This window comes from Hemicordylus capensis, chromosome 7 (assembly GCF_027244095.1).
Source record: "Hemicordylus capensis ecotype Gifberg chromosome 7, rHemCap1.1.pri, whole genome shotgun sequence".
In the NCBI taxonomy this organism is placed as follows: domain Eukaryota; kingdom Metazoa; phylum Chordata; class Lepidosauria; order Squamata; family Cordylidae; genus Hemicordylus; species Hemicordylus capensis.
This window is the reverse complement of record NC_069663.1, coordinates 17,007,579-17,025,143: the sequence shown is the minus strand read 5'-3', so window position 1 is coordinate 17,025,143 and position 17,565 is coordinate 17,007,579.

Here is a 17,565-nt window from a genome sequence, read left to right as displayed (position 1 = left end):
GTGGTAGTCATGCCTGATGGAGCTTTTCGTTCTGGGTAACTCTTAAAATTCTAGGAGCCTTCTCAGGGTACATAGGATCATAGGAAGCTGCCATATACTGAGTCAGACCACTGGTCTATCTAGCTCAGTACTGTCTACACAGACTGGCAGCGGCTTCTCCAAGGCTGCAAGCATCAGTGTCTCTCAGCCCTACCTTGGAGAAGCCAGGGAGGGAACTTGGAACCTAGATGCTCTTCCCAGAGTGGCTCCATCCCCTGAGGGGAATATCTGACAGTGCTCACACTTCTAGTCTCCCATTCATATGCAAGCAGGTGACCCTGTTTAGCTAAGGGGACAAGTCATGCTTGCTACCACAAGACCAGCTCTCTTACCTAGACCAGGTATGGCCTTTGCAACTAGGACTGCCAATTATGACTGAAGGTATTCCTAGAGTCTCCCATGACCCGCCTGCCGCTGGATATTTTTTGCCAATATTTTTCACCATATCAAGCCATTACAATCTCTAGGCGTGCTTTTCAGAGTCATCTGGAAGTAGTGGCTAATTCCTGGAGACTCCGAGCCTGTTTTGGAAGGCTGGCAACTTTACCCAACCAACCGCCCCATTTTCAAGCAATGAAACAAACTCTGTTTTGTGAGGTATTTTGTCTTTCTCCCCCACCCTTATTCGTGGATTTAATTAGCAATTCAATAATAGTCCAGGTAACCCTTTTGTGCCTGCATTCCTTTCTTTTTTTTTCCAGATGAAAAGGGAAATGACATCCACTCGGAAGACTCTCTCATGAAAGCAGGCTTGCAACTCGAGTAAGAAGGAGAGTGAATGCTCTTTTAAGAGTAAATTATCTGCAGATTCCTTTTCTTTTCTTGCCACTTGACACACTTTCAATAGTAGCCATCAGGCTCAACCTTCTTTATCTGTTGATTCTGCTTCCCCCTAGTGGATATTGTAGAGATAACATGTGCCTAACTTAAGCTCTTTCTCAGAACCAAAAGAGTCAGGGAGGTGCTGATCTGTGCATTGAAACCTGAATCTTCTGCAATCATGTAGAACCCAGAGCTAGGGAATGCAAAACATTTTGAGTGTTCCAAGTCTGAAACAAAACACCCTTAAAATAAAGGGCCAGTTTTGAACTCAAAACAAAACAACCCCGTTTCGAGTCGAAACGTTATGAGTGTTTCAAGCACCATTTTGGAGGGCTGTTTTTCTGGGGAGAGCTGATCTATTGGTAGGTGAGGCAGGTAGACCAGGCCTCTGCTCCACACTTAGCGTATCGGCCCACCTCAGAGGACGTATCTACCAGGACAGAGGACTGGTCTACCTGCCTCACGTGACCAGTAGACCAGTCTTCCAAGGTGGGCCGACACGCGTAGTCCAGAGCATAGACCTGGTCTACCTGATGAACCCAATCAGAAGACCAGTCTCCCCAGAAAAACAGCCCTTCAAAACGGCACCCAAAACATTTGAAGTGTTTCAAGATTGTTTTGTCAAAATAGCTGGCTTGGCCGCTGTTTTGGCGAAAGCTTTGGAACATTTTGTGTGTCGTTTTGATCTTGAAATGAAACGCAAAATTCGTTTTGTGCACATCCCTACCCAGAGCATGTCCAATTTTTAAGAGCAAAAATGGTGCATGAGTGAGGAGTGTAGATCCTTCCCCCTAACTGTAGTTTTCCTCCCTTCTGGTTACCACTACTCTCCTCCTCAATCTCTTTTCTCCCAGCTGGGCTCATTTCCAATGTCAGAGTCTTGTTGAGGGGGAGAGGCTGCAAAAGCTGCAGGTGAGGAGAGAGTTCAGCAACCCTCACCCACATGCCCTATTTGCTGACAGTGTTCTATCTTATTTCTATGTGGTTGTGGGAAATGCAGGCTTAAACGCCAGAAGAAGCTAGCATAGAATTGCTGGCTCCTAATGAAGCCATTCCTGGAGAATTTTTGTCCAATATTTCCCCCCAATATTTTTTCATTAAAAAAATAAATTGTGGCTGGGGATGATGGGAGTTGTAGCTGAGCAACATCTGGAGGACCACTGTTTGGGAACCCCTGCTTTAATGCAAATATATTTTAAAAGCTAACTAGCAGGTCCTTGTGGCCTACTCCAGGAGTAAAAGACGACATAGTGAATCTCTGAGTTCTGCCAGGCAGGCCAGCTCCTCATTCTCTTGAATTCCTGGGACATGGGTACTCCTGGGGGCAGGACTTAGCCAGTTGCTACAACACTGTCTCTGCTCTGCAGGGCATGCAAGGTTTTGCTTGCAGCTCATAGTAAACACAAAGTGAAGGGTGTTGCAAACCATAGGAGCTGCACTCAAGGGGTGCAAGGCTTGGGTTACAACAGCTACCTAGAAGGCTACCGCCTTCCTGGCAGGCTGAATCCTTGGCCAGGCAGAAATTCTGAAGAAGTACCCTCTCCCACCTGCTCCTGACTACCTGTTAAGCTCAGTTTATTGTGGCTGGGTATGCTGGGGGTTGTAGTTCAGCAACATCTGGAGGGCTGCAGGTTGGGGAAGCCTGACCTAGAGACTTTGGTAATGGGCAGTATACAATTTTATTTTAAAAAGGAAGGAAGGAAGGAAGGAAGGAAGGAAGGAAGGAAGGAAGGGTCAGCACAGAATTGTGCTAAGCCCCAATAGGCTTGCAATCTAGAAAATGGCATAAGGGAGACGAAAGAGGAAGAAAAGGGAGACTGAGGCAGGGGTAAACAGGGGAAGAATTATTGCAGTTACATGTAGTTAAGCTTAGTAACCATAGGGATATTGGGAAAGTGTGTCTACCAAAGATCGCACAGAAAAGGCCGGTTCTGAAGAGGAATTTGAAAGGAGTAAGAGAGGTGGTGTCATGAAGGTACTATGGGATGCAGCTCCATTATTTATTTCCTTTATTCCAAAGTTAGATCTTACAAGTATGGAGGGACCCACAACAAAGCATTGCATTATATCCCTGTGTGCATTCAGTACCTGAGCTTGTGGCTGAGCATGGTAAAAAAAACAAAAGTTAGCAACAAAGACAGGAGTCCCTGCTGTAACTTGGGTCTCACTTCATATGCAAATGTTGTGTTGTGTGTGTGTGTGTGTGTGTGTGTGTGTGTGTGTGTGCTGTTATCTGGGCTTTTTTGAGAGGGTGTGTGTGTGAGAGACTGGTTCTCAGTCTCAGCTCCTTTTCATCCTGTTATGACTATCTGGAGGGAATATTCTACAAGCTGAGAAACTTCCCATACTTTTTGTTCAAGCCTTTCACAGTGAGTTCCATTATCTCCGCCTCACCTTGTTGTCTTTTAAGTGTCATCCTAGTCTGTGAACATTCCACTCCATTGAGTTATATGTAATATTGGGGTGATCTGGGCGTGTTTTGGCCCCTGAAGGTTTTTTGCCTTCCTGATTTTTGTAAAACCTATATATCTGCTGGTTACCCTGAATCTGCTCGTACCTCTCTCTCACCCACTGGTGTTCCAGTTATGTGTCCATAAGGATCATAATATTTCCACTCCAGCTCTTTCAGAAACAGATATAAGATACCAGCAGGTGAATCCCAATTGATCCTCCCCACCCCTCCACCCCACTTTTACATATTTTCCATAATTCTAATTGGAAACCGATATCGGACCTTTGCAAGTGGAAAGAACCAAATTTTGTCCAGCACAAAAAGTGGATCCAAGAAATATCCTTGTCCCTTGTCGAAAAAGCCTCCACGGTGCCTTGAACTGCCTTCACCTGCCCAACTGCAGAAGAAGATGGATGAGGACCCACAGCTCTGCCTAGCCTGGCAAGTTTTTCCCTCCCCAGTTTTGCAAGGTTGAACACACAGTAATTAACATTGAGAGCTGTGTGCTCATCCACTCCCCTTAATCTGTGTGTTGTTCTTGTCTTTGATACATTATTTCTTTGGCAGCAACCCAGCTGGTGCATATGAGATATTGAGTTGACCTTACAACGAGGTAATAAAGTGTGCATCGTATAGAAACCCTGCCCCCCACCTTAAACTCATTCTCACCCTTGGGAGGTAATGAAGAACCTATCAAGCCAAAAGAGCAAGGTGCCTCAGATAATAGTGGTGTCAGAAGGGCAAAGCTAAGACCGCTTCTGACCTCTGCTTTTGGATCTCATCCGTAGAGCAAGTGGTGCTGCGAGAAATTCTAGCGAGGTGGCAGAAAGTTTGTTGAGCAAACTTCTGATGAAATCCGAGCCACCTGAAGACTCCAAAAATGCAGTGAAGTCACCAGTTGGCTGCCAGATTAAATTACACATGAGTAGTCCCATTGGGATTTGCCATGTGGGCACTCTAAGTGCCTCCTGAAAAAAAGAAGCTTGCCGTTTCCTTGCCCCATTGCTAGATCCTTATGGCTACTTGAATGAAAATCCCTATTCACATGCTCAGGAGTTCCATTCAGGCATCAAGGTCTTTCACACAATCATCTGGTGGTGATTTGGTGGGGTGGGGGGAAGCCCCTACTTTGATCCCCACAGGTGGGCAGAGCCTCCGATTGGCTCTGGTCATTCATGCACAGATGACTGAGGCAGCCAGGCCCTATGGTATGGGGAAACAGAGCTGGGTGTCCAAGAATACCCCAGCATGTATTGCATGCACAGTAGAGAGGCAGCCCTTAGTACAGCAGCAGCTCTCTTCTGATTGGCCCCACTAGCCACAGAACTCTATGATATAAATGGCCACCAGCTGCCTGGGAACAGCACCAGCAATCTCCTCATACGAACAGCAAACTGAGGTATGATGGCTTCTCTTTCTCTCCAACCTCAGTAAAAACCTGGGTAGAGACTACCCTGATGTGGACAGAGTGGTTCGGAGGCAGTGATGTGGGTTCTCATGATCAGAAATAGCTGGGTTTACTGCCTACAACCTCCCTGTTGCTGATTGTGTGTATGACCTCATTATGTTGCACATGGGCGCAGGTGACCACACACAGTACATATTTCTGTGTGAATGCCTATGCATGCATTTATTTCAAAAGTGAATGTGGGTACACGCTCTTTCAACAGCAGGGTACAGAAGTGAAGTGTGCTACTTAGGGGTGTGCATGAATAAATTTCTACGATTCAATTCAAGGTTGAATCAAATCACAGACCTGATTAGTCCAAAGCAGCTGTCTTGGCCAGGTGTCTCGACAAATCACCCTGATTTGACCCAAATTGATTCGAGTGAATTGGTCATCTTTTTGAGGCCAATTTTGCTGGGGAAACAGGCATCAAAATGGTGGGGAGGAATGGTCTACCATTGGGATCAGTGGGTAGATCAGCTATCCGTAGCTGGCTGATACATTGTCTGGAGCGGAAGGTTGGTCTACCTGCTAATCACAATTGGTAGACCAATCACAAGTGGAAAACCAGGAGAGCTGGTCTACCAGTTGGGATCACCAGGGAGACCTATCCTCCACTCCAGACTTGGTGTGTCAACCTGCCTTGGAGAACTGGTCTACCGGCTGATCTAAATTGGTAGACCAGCTCTTCCTGCCATTTTGAGGTCAATTTCCCCAGCAAAAGAGGCCTCAAAATGGCACCCAATTCACCTGAATTGATTCAGGTCAAATTGGGGGTGATTCTATTCTACCCTGAATCTGGCTCCTTTTTTTCACGGTGAGTCAATTCAGTATAGAATTATTGAATCACTTCCCGATTTGACCCAAAGAGATTCATGGTCGAATCAGTTTGCACATCCCTAGTGCTACTATATGTGCATTGAGCATAAATATGTGAACAACTGCACATGCGTGCAGATCTGTACATCCATACACTGTACACAGATTGTACATGCATAAGGTGTGAATAGGACTAGAGTGATTCTCTTTATTATCAAGTTCCCCATGGTCTCACTTCCATCCACTGGTGACATAATTCCTCAGGGAGAAGAGAACTTTTAACTCCAGCAACATCAAGAGGATGTCCATCAGAGAAAATATACATAGGATTGAAGCATTCAGCATCAGTGTGAATGCCTTATTTTTTATTTCTTTTTTCTTTCTCTCTCTCTCTCTCTCTCTCTCTCCCTCTCTCTCTCTCTCTTTTCTTTCTTTCTTTTTGAAGACCTGTATGTGGGATAGAGCATTTCACCTCCCCATAAATGCACTTTGCCTCTTCTCTGCCGTCCTCACAATTTTTTTCCTTGTGCTACACTGAGAGTATCCATGTTTTTATCTGTGAAATTGGTGGGTACAGGGTAGCCACGTTCATCTGTGACCGCAAACACAATGAAGAGTGTTATGGCACCTTAAAGACTAACAGATTTATTGTAACATAAGCTTTCATGACCTAGAGGCTAGAGCACAGATTTATGGTGGTATACGCTTTGGGAGACTAGGGCTCACGCCGCAGTAAATCTGTTAGTCTTATAGATGCCTCCACACTCTTTGTTGTGGCACTGTAAACATTGTGTGATGCCCCTGCTGCTATGATCTGTGATTTCCATCACAGTCTCAGAATAACTGCAGAATCACTTTGCCTTCCACCTGACTTTCAGGAGAGATCCACTAGCTAAAACCTGCCCACCCAGATCTCCAGAACCTGCACTGATCAGGTGTGTGCTGACGCCCATCCGGGATGTTGCATGCCAGAGTTGATGCATATATTTCCAGGCAATCCCTAAAATGCAGGAGAGCTGAAGAATTGGCTTTGTGGTAGCAAGCATGAATTGTCCCCTTTGCTATGCAGGGTCTGCACTATTGTTTTTCTTTAGAAAGACTGGTTTTCTCATAGACAAATTGATGCAAATGTCATTTGATTAAGTAAGTTTTTTTTAAATCAGGTGACAGCCTGATATGAAATGTTCTACACAACATATAAGAGCGTAATGCATAATGAGAGTAATGCATATAGGTAGTAACCTATAGATATACATGTTATATTCTATAATTATCTATCTATCTATCTATCTATCTATCTATCTATCTATCTATCTATCTATCTATCCATCCATCTGACATATTTGTATACTGCCCAAACCTTACGTCTCTGGGCAGTTTACAATAAAACAATACAAATTACAACAGAAAAAAAGGTATAATGTTACAACAATGGGAAATTTCAAAACAATATTAAAACCTATTAAAACAGTTGTATTATAACACATATAATAAATTGAGCTCCACTCTCCATCCCGTGTTTAGTAGTCAAACGATAACACAAAAATAGCCCCAGTTACACTGGAAAAAATAATAGTTTTGTAAAGTTATCTGCTTCCTTATTTGTTTTTATATTGTTTTAAGCTGATGGTTTTAAATGTTTGGGGTTTTTTGTTTACGATTGTTGTACACCACCCAGAGCCTTGGGATGGATAGGACAGTACAGAAATGTAAGTAAGTAAGTAAGTAAAATACTAATTTACCACAAATACAATAAGCCAAGATTGTGAGCCTTCTTATCCAAATGACTTCATACATTCCAAAAGCAGATGCTGAGAGAAATAGGAGCAAATTAGATAGGTTTTCATTTCTTCTTTTTATTCTGCCGTCTATCTCTGCACCCGCTTTTAAAACATTGCTTGGCATTACTGTAAACAAAAAACACATTTTTATGTAAGTGCCACAGCAAATGAAGTGACCCTTTCTCTGACCTGCCCAGTAGGTGGCAGTGTTGGCCAGATAATTCCCCCAAAATCTGCTGCTTTGTGCCAGTTGCAGCAATAAAACTGGGACTCAGCCTTGAGGCATTATTCCTTCTGGGAAGGGCTGGATTGATCCATGAACCGGATTTAATATTCTGTCCTTCTCTCCGTATGAAACAGTGTTCCAAAAATTCAGAGAGCCTTGGTGAAATCTGCCATCTCTTCACTATATATGCTGTCAATTTATCTAGGATGTCATTGATGGGGTTGACGGAACGAAGCCATTCAGCATTTACACAATAGTGCAAATTTCCCCCTCCGAACCATCTCCTGTCATTTTACCCAATCCATTACTTCATTGAAGCCCAAGTGCATTTGCTCCCTTATTCCTAGGAAAATGGCAAACACACAGAAAGCATCCAATGAAAAAGCAAAAGCAAAGACCAAGTCTCAGGATACTTGGGCTGGTGTACAAGCTTCTTTTCTGATGTAATAATAACTTGCCCAGTGCAATGGTAGGCTGTGCGTCATGTCAGCTATCATTCATTGTTGCTGCTGCTGCTGTTATCTGACATACAAAGCAAGGATGTGAGAGAGCAGTCTGACAGAACTTTCCACCCGTGCGATGGGTGGGGAAGCGGCAATTTTCAACACCCTCCCCTGCTCCAGGAAGCCCTCTGGACCACCTGAAAATATGTCCCTAATGACTAAAGGTAAAGTGTGCTGTCGCGTCGGTGCCGACTCGTGGCGACCCCAGAGCCCTGTGGTTTTCTTTGGTAGAATACAGGAGGGGTTGACCATTGCCTCCTCCTGCACAGTATGAGATGATGCCTTTCAGCATCTTCTTATATCTCTGCTGCCCGATATAGGTGTTTCCCATAGTCTGGGAAACATACCAGTGGGGATTCGAACCGTCAACCTCTGGCTTGGTAGTCAAGCCATTTCCCCACTGTTCCATTAGGTGGCTTTCCCTAAGGACTAGGAAGTGGCAGTTTTTGACAGAGGCACCATTCCCTATGGACTTCGGGGCAGATGTCCACTGTTACGGGGCGGGGGGCAAATCATGCTGCACTCTGTCCTGGGACTCTTGTTGTTGCCACACTGCCACCAGGCTGGGCAGCCAAGCACCATTACTCTCTGAAGGCAGTGTGGCCAGTCTCCAGCCTAGCCCTCGTACACCCAGCACCATCTCCTCCTGCAGCATGGCTGGGCAGCCAGCCCAGCCGAGCTGACAGCCACAACTCTTCGACTCGGCTCCCAGAGATGCAGTGTGACTCGCAGCACCTGCACACACCTAAGGGACTCTGTTCTTCCTCCGGACCACCCCTTCCTGTGCTGCTGCTTCCACCTTCCAGCTGCATGTGTCCTTAGAAATAGCTGGTGGCAGTGGTGCGGATGAGGGTGTGTGAGCTGCGAGAGACACGGACTGATGCCAGACAGCGTGCACATGCCTCTCTGCCACACCTCCCCGGCACCACCCCATCACTGCCTCGCCATGACTCCTGAATCCTCCTTCCCGACCAGCAGCAGCACTCCTCCACCAGGTATGGATCTCCTTCCTGCCGATGCCAAAGCCAAGCATGTTAGGTGTGAACAGAGTCCAAGGAGAAGCAAAAGCATTGGGCAGGAACCTGCAGAGCCTGCCAGCATGTATCTCCCCTGCTTGCCACATCACTCACCTCACCTAACCAAAGAAGCAGACCACCAGGTAACTGTTTGGGTATTCAGGATTGTTCTTGCAAATTTTGGTTTCTGTGGGTGGTGTGGGTTACAATGATGTACTTTTTATGTATCTTTAGTCAGGGTTAATTGATTGATTGATTGATTGATTGAGGGCATCAAGTTGTTGTCGACTCTTAGCGACCACATAGATAGATTCTCTCCAGGATGATTTGTCTTCAACTTGGCCTTGACGGTCTCTCAGTGGTGCATTCATTGCCAGAGGTGCAACTAGGCAATTTTGGAGCCTGGACCTAAACACCTTTGGAGGCCCCCCCGCTGCAAGTTAAGCATCATTTTTTAACATGTTGGTTCTTGAGGGCACAAACCATACCACCCAGGACAGACTAAAAAGGATATGGGGGCCTCCAGGGGTGTGGAGGCCCTGGACTTTGGCCCCAAAGTCCAGGGGTAAGAGCTGTTGTAATCGAGCTGTTCATTGCTGTCATAATCGAGTCCATTCCCCTTGCTGCTGGTTGTCCTCTTCTTCTCTTCCCTTCAACGTTTCCCAGCATTATGAATTTCTCAAGGGAGCTGGGTCTTCACATAATGTGTCCAAAGTATGATAGTTTGAGCCTGGTCATTTGTGCCTCGAGGGAAAATTCTGGATTGATTTGTTCTATGACCCATTTGTCTGTTTTAGTTGGGGACAATAGTTTTTAAAAATTACTTGGAACAGTTTGTATCTATTTGAATTAATTCTGCTTAGTCAAGGAGAAGGCTTAGTCCACAAGAATCCCATTCTGCCCATGAGATCTTGCTTGTGTGTGTCTGTGCATGTGCATAGGGAGACAATGTTTATCTTGCAAGGGGTGGTGGTCCATATCTCCATTAGGTCCAGTCTCCTGAATTACCTAGCACCTCTGATTTTTTACAATCTCCCCATCCCATGAAGCCTTGTGTGACACCTGAAAACATGTGCCTCAGGGCTGTGAGGTGTCCATTTTTGACACCCGCTCCTTCCCCAGAAAGCCCTCTGTGTGCCACCCACAAATATGTCCCTCAGGGATGTGAAGTGGCAATTTTTGCACCCTCTCCATCTCCAGAAAGCCCTCTGTGTGCCACCCACAAATATGTCCCTCAGGGCTGTGCAACCCACAGGGACATATTATCAGGTGGCCAAGAGGGCTTCCTGGAACAGGGAAGGTGTCCCAAATGGACACTTCCCCATTGCACAGGTGCAGTTTTGGGGGAAAATTGGTTAAGCTGCTCTTTCATTGAACCAGTGCGTTCTTGCTCTGTATGGCAGTCACTATTATTAAGCTGCACAATTGGAGGGTCAATATTTTGCATAAGGTAGGGGTAGAGTTTTGAAATGAAATGAAATGAAATGAAATGAAATGAAATATTCTTTCTTGAGGAAATGGAGGATGCTTTGTCATCCTAGCCTGAAAGTAGTGAAGGCTGTGACGTAGAATAACAGCCTCCCCGAATTGTTGTTGAGATCTCACTGCTAGGCAACAGATTGAAGCTATCACCCAAAGTCTTGAAGAGCAAACTGAAATTACACACACAAAGGCAGAAGCTGAGAGAGATGATTGTCATATCAAAATAACTCCCCCCGCCTCCCCGCCGTCTTTCTCTGGCTTGCTCACACTGAACCTGAATTAATAATCACCACTCAAGGAGACAAATGGCAACTTGGAGCAGTGATTTTATGCAACTGCATAACTTTAAAAGAAGCTGCACTTTTTTAAAAAAAACACACACACACAAAACAAAGGGCAATAATGAGGCTGTAATTAATTCTGCTAAAGGGAAACAATTACCCTTCCCATTCTAAATGGATTATAAAAAGGACAGTAATTTACAGAATGATAAGTGAGGAAAAGGGAAAAATAATGTGTTTACTGAGTAGTTCTGTTTCTTAAGTCTTTAATGAGCAATTTGACTTGCTTTCTTGGGCGGTTCTGTTCACACAGCCTGTGCTAAAAACCTGTGCCAAGGAATATACCAATGAAGATGCACTATCTATTTATTTGAATCTACATATCTGAATGTCAATAACCATGAGAGGAATAGTGATTGGGGAACACTTGGTTCAGTTCAGAATTGGCTTGATATTTACAAGCTTTTTCAATGACTATTTGGCCAAAAGGTGTGTCTCTTTCCAAGAGTTCTTCCCTGCTAATAATGACGGTGCATATACTGTTGGTGTCCCATATATGTACTTTACCCATATTGCCCTCGGAGAATTGGAAGTTCTTACCACCAGTCATGACTAAGAGTCATGTGGAATTTCAACATGATTCTCAGCCATGACTGGTTGAGAGTCATGTTGAATCTGATTAGAATTTGAATAGAATTTTTAGGCCAGATTATAATTTGATTCGAATTTGAAACAAATTTTCAGAATTCAATTCAAATTTGAAATGAATCAAAAAATTTGTTTCATGCACATCTCTAATCCACAGCAATGGATGAGAGTTCCATTGAGAGAAAGGAGCTAATATTAAAGAATGTTCTGTTCTGGGCCCACAGGTCAAGAAGGAGATTGATAAACTGGAATGGGTTCAGAGGAAGGCAACCAAGATGGTGAGGGTGGTGGAAACCAAATCCTATGGCAAATGGTTGAAGGAGTTGAGAACGTTCAGCCTGGAGAAAAGGAGACAAAGTGGGGGATATGATCACAAGCTTCAAATATCTGACAGGCTATCACTTCATCAGGACAGGCCCAGAACATACAAGGAAGCAGATTTAGGATAACGTTTGGAAGAATTTTCTGAGCGAAAGAGCTGTTTGCCAGTGGAACCATCAGCCAAGATCCCTTCCAGCTCTGAAATTCCATAATTTATTTTACGTAGTTTACTTTCTACTACAAATATGCTACTACTACGGATATTTATATACTGCTCTTCAACCAAAGTTTACACAGTGTTTTACATTAAAAAACTAAATGCATAAATAAGATGGTCTAATTATTAATTGATTATCCTGCCCCTCAGTTGAGATCTTTTCCCTTAACCAGAGAGCCAAGGCACATCCCTGTAAACAGCTTGGCACAGTCCACTAAAACAAACAAACAAACAAACAAACAAAAACCCGATTCCCCTTTACAAGCATAGCCCTTGAACTGGGTTGAATTAGGTTGAACCACTTTGAACCAGTTCGCCCAAACCGACCGGATTGCTGGCCGGTTCAACTGAACTGGCTTGCGGACCAGAGGTTCGGTTCAAATTCAAATTGAACTGCCAAACCTGGTTGCTTGCACACCGCGATTAGTAATTTCAATGGAAGTACTCAGAGCTAATTTTCCGAAGCCTGTTGGTAAGGTTGAGGGGAGGGGCATGCTGAGCTTCAGCACACAGCCAGCCAATCAGGAGCAGAGGAGAGTCTCCATCCTCCTCCCTCCCCTTCTGCAGCAGACACATCACTGAGGATGTGCGGCTTCAAGCTGGCATCCTCAGATGGGGAACGAATAGTGCAGCTTCAGCATGGAGAGGTAAGTGGGCCCTAGATACCCCCTGGGAGCCCTTAAGTACCCCTAAGGGTACTAGTGCAGCCTCTTGGGACCCCCTTACCATACTGGATCCAGATTGTTCTCATGCTTTAGCAGGCTCCGGAGGGGGAAAGGTTAAGCGAAACACTGCCACAAAGATTTGTTTCTTCTCTGGCTATAAGACTTCATATCAGTAACTGCAGGCTTTAAAGTCTGTACTTCCCAAGTAGGTCATAAGCTGCCCGTTGTAACTGACTGAATTGCACCCTATTTCTAGAGAGCTGATAGGAGGCAACTTTATAGCGTTTTCAGAAAGCACAGTGGGGGTCAAACTACACGTGAGACTAAGTGCGCTATTTGTGGTTCTGTTTGCAGCCCCAGGTAGGGGAGGAGGAGAATCAGGACTGGGACAGAGTATGCAGGGAGGGGCTGTAAACCTTTGCGCCCATATCACAGTCCCAATGAAAATGCCTTCCCTTCAAAGCTCAGGCATAGACTTCCTGATATATTTGCACAGCCTAGCTGGCATCTATTCCTTTGTATCATTTTTTCTGTGCTAGCTATCTCATGGTGGAAGGAAAAAGGAAGAAGACCAGAGAGAACAAAGAAGAAGGGAATGTCCTAAGATTATCCCTCTACCAATCACAGACGAGTAAGGGCAGAGAGGCAGAAACAAGAGAGAACAGCCCTACACTCTCTGCCTCCATTCCTAAAGTCCCTAATGGTAAGCAGGAGTTAATCGTATGACGAATCGATGCCTATGGAGTCACATCTCCAACGACTTTCTTCTCCTGTCGGCAAGCCTTGACAAGATTTGGCAAGACGGCTTGGAAAAGCATATTCTCCTGCATTATTTAGAATAGGAGAGAATATTTCGGAGACGTATTCTACCCATTCTATGTAGTACACCACTCTGGGCTCCTTGGAGGAAGAGCAGGATATAAAAATGTAATAATAATAATAATAATAATAATAATAATAATAATAATAATAATAATAATTCAGTGTAATGGCATTTTGCTCTCAGCAATGTCATCATGTAGCCACATCTGACTAGCTTTGTAATGATGTCACATATTCTTCAGAAAATCAGGCCTTGTGTGAAGTACAAAGCTGGAACAACTTTCTGTTTGAATTGCCCAAGAGGAGAGCTGGTCTTGTAGTAGCAAGCATGACTTGTCTCCTTAGCTAAGCAGGGTCCGCCCTGGTTGCATTTGAATGGGAGACTACATGTGAGCACACTAAGATATTCCCCTCAGGGGATGGAGCCACTGTGGGAAGAGCATAAGGTTTCAAGTTCCCTCCCTGGCTTCTCCAAGATAGGGCTGAGAGAGATTTCTTCCTGCAGCCTACACTGCCAGTCTGTGTAGAGAATACTGAGCTAGATAGACCAAGGGTCTGACTCGGTATATGGCAGCTTCCTATGTTCCTATGCAGAGGTGGGTAGGAATGAGGAGGTAATGTGTGCAAAAACAACCCCTTTTTTCTTTTTTTCTTGGTTGCCATCAGTGTGTCACTGTGACAGCAGCAGCCGCAACGCTACTTCATAGGAACATAGGAAACTGCCATATACTGAGTCAGACCCTTGGTCCATTTAGCTCAGTATTGTCTTCATAGACTGGAGGCAGCTTCTCCAAGGTTGCAGGCAGGAATCTCTCTCAGCTCTATCTTGGAGATGCTGCCAGGGAGTGAACTTGGAACCTTCTGCTCTTCCCAGAGCAGCTCCATCCCTTGAGTGGAATATCTTACAGTGCTCTCACATCGTCTCCAATTCATATGCAACCAGGATGGACCCTGCTTAGCTAAGGGGACAAGTCATGCTTGCTACCACAAGACCAGCTCTCCTCTCAGTGGTCACCGGTTGGTAGTCAGCACCCCACCCCCCAAAAAAAATCCCCCTGCAAAATACTGCTATCAACCCTTGCAGGTTTCACACCCACTCCCTAAATTCATCCCCACCCCTGCCATTTCACCCAAAGCTCCTCCCCACCATGAATTTTGACACCAGTGAATGTAACATGCTGGAATGGATTTCATCTCAGCCCTATGCATGGGGGGGGGAAGGGTCACCACAGCAGCTGCTGATCGGGGCTGTGAAGATGGCCCTAAGTTGCAGGGGGAAAGGACACAGTAGGAGGTTTTAGTGGGGTGCATTTGCAAAGAAAACTCTTCTGCATCCAAAAATAGTGGGCTCCAAATATCTGGCCGAGGTCTATTTAAAACAGATTTGCAAAATTTGAAAGCAAGTTTAATCTCACCGTGGGCCAGGTTGCTTTTTACAAGCTGAAACCCAAACATATGCAGCCACATTTACTACCGAAGGGTGAAACTACATGTGTGAATCACTGGGATGTCCCCCCACCCAATGATGTTTCCCCCCTATCAACCATGGGCAACTCCAGTCTGAAACTCTCAGAAGTGCAGGCCATGGGGCAGGGATGCTTGTCTCTCTCTATGCTGTCTGTTTTTCTCATCAGAGTCAGCCCCTCTGAACTGCCCCAGCCGGGTTCTGGTTAGATGATTTAATAAGCTGCATTTACTAGGGGGAAAGTCTCTGTTTGCCAAGGGGATTTTTCACTTCCTGTCCATAGCAATTCAGTGTCCCTATTTTATCCCTCTTTTTGCTTTTGGGGAGGTACGTTGTTAAAATGTTGGGGACAGAAACATAGGAAGCTGTAGGAAATTTTGGGGGGGTGGGGGGGGGAGTGGCTGCTACCACTTGCTCCCCCCAGAGTCATCCCTGCACTAACAATATGCCTAGGTAGCTGCCTTCTACTGTCTGCGAAGACAATGCTGAGCTACATGGACCAATGGTCTGACTCAGTATATGGCAGCTTCCTCTGTTCCTAGTATGGTCCATCCTCAGGACTTAGCTGCCCAGAGACTCTAGAAGCTGCATCTGTGAGCGGGTGGGTAGATAGATGCACCTGATCTTCAGCACGCATATGAGCCTCATGCACTGCCATTTCACACACTGCAGCTGTTGAAGTAATTTTTGACTTGTTGATCATGTACAGTTATGGACAATTATGTTTTTCAAGTATATATTTAACCCAAAGAACAAACACCCCCTTATTTTCTAAATCAATTCAACTGGAGGACAGGGCTATCAAAGGGGGAATGAACACAGCATGGTTGTAGGTTGAAGGGAGCTGAACCGTTAACAATCTTGGCTTCACTCCGGTTCAGATTCCTCAGTATTTCTTCACTCTTCAGTCCAGTTCTGGTTCAGACACTGAGGACATGCAAAAACTCATCTACGCAGGTTTGGGAGCTGTGTGTGCTCCCAATTTTCGGTTATGTGGAAGCAAGGGAGGAGGAACACCTGGGTACAAGTAGAGGTGCACCTAGGTAATTTTGGAGCCTGGGTCTAAAGGCCTTTGGAGGCCCCCACCCCCGCAAGTTAAGCATCATTTTTTTAACACGTAGGTTCTTGAGGGCACAAACCACACCACCCAGGACAGACTAAAAAGGATTTGGGGGGCCCCAGGAGGCGTGGAGGCCCTGGACTTCGGCCCCAAAGTCCAGGGGTAAGAGCACCTCTGGGTAGAAGTGATTATGTGGAAGCAAGGTTGTAGGAAAAACTACCTGGGCATGCACATGGCCGCTGTGGATGCACAGAGGCCATCGCGTGGATGCAGCTGGGGGAGAGGGCCGCTGACACGCCATGATAGCTGGGGGAAGTGCCACTATTAAGGAAGTGGCGGAGAGGGGCAGAGGGGCAGCTATGGACCTGCTCTCCTCCATGTTAAAGGAGTTGTGACAAAGAAGCTCTGTAATCCCTCCATGCTGAAGGGAAGTGCTGCGATTCGGCGTTCAAGTAGTGTTTCATGCACATCCCTACCGATATGTTCAGAGGGCCAGAAGAGCTTCTATGTTTCCAAAGTGCACCGGGGGGGGGGGGGAGAGAGAAATCTCCATATGCATAGAAAAGTAGCCTGCCAGGAGGGGTTTCTGCCTGCACTTTTCTGCCTGTCCTGGTAGCATTCTACATCCCAAGAGAGATGTTAGGGCAGGGAGGTTGTCCAGAAAGCATTCAGACACACCCACCAAAACAGAGTCCCTGGAATGCCCCTCTCCCTTTTCTACTGGGAAAGAAACAGAGGCGGCAAGAATTTATTGACCGCCTCCCTGCCCAGCCGTGACCTTCAGCTTTTATTTGCATACGTCTGTTTTGTCCTGTAAGTTTCATATCAGGGCACTTCAATCTTTATGAGGATAAAGTGTTAGCCAGGCTCCTAAGCTGCTTAACGTAAGGATGTGTGTGAAAGATTAACAGCGCTGGGAGTCAGAGCAGTTAAATGACAATATAAAGAGAAAGGGACGGAGGAAAACACCATCAGTCCACAGCTGGGGGTGAGAGTTATTGAGGGGAAGGTTCTGTCAAGGCAGAAGCAAGCCGGTGTCATCGCCGGGGCATAAACAGGGGCTTGGGCCAACTCAGAAAGTCTGCTTTGCAAAAACAGCTGTCTCTTTAACAGAGTTCCTAGGGAACTGGAATAGTCAATATAAACATAGGAACAGAGGGCGCTGCCTTCTACTGAGTCAGACCTTTGGTCCATCTAGCTCAGTATTCCCTACACAGCGGCAGCGGCTTCTCCATGGTTACAGGCAGGTGTCTCCTGGGGGCCTGGGGACAAAGAGCAGCAAGGGGGCCTGGCGACCCAAGCCACACCCCCTGCATCTGATGTCAGACAAAGGGGGCGGGGCATCCTGCTTGCCTCTTCCTCCTCTCCGCCGGGATGTCCAGAGACAGGAAATCCAAGGGCGCTTTACAAAACAGCACTTCCATTCAGAAGGGAGGAGGGAAAGGCAGCCCTCACCCAGCCCTGCACGGTTGCCAGCTTGGTGTTCTCCAAACAGAAAG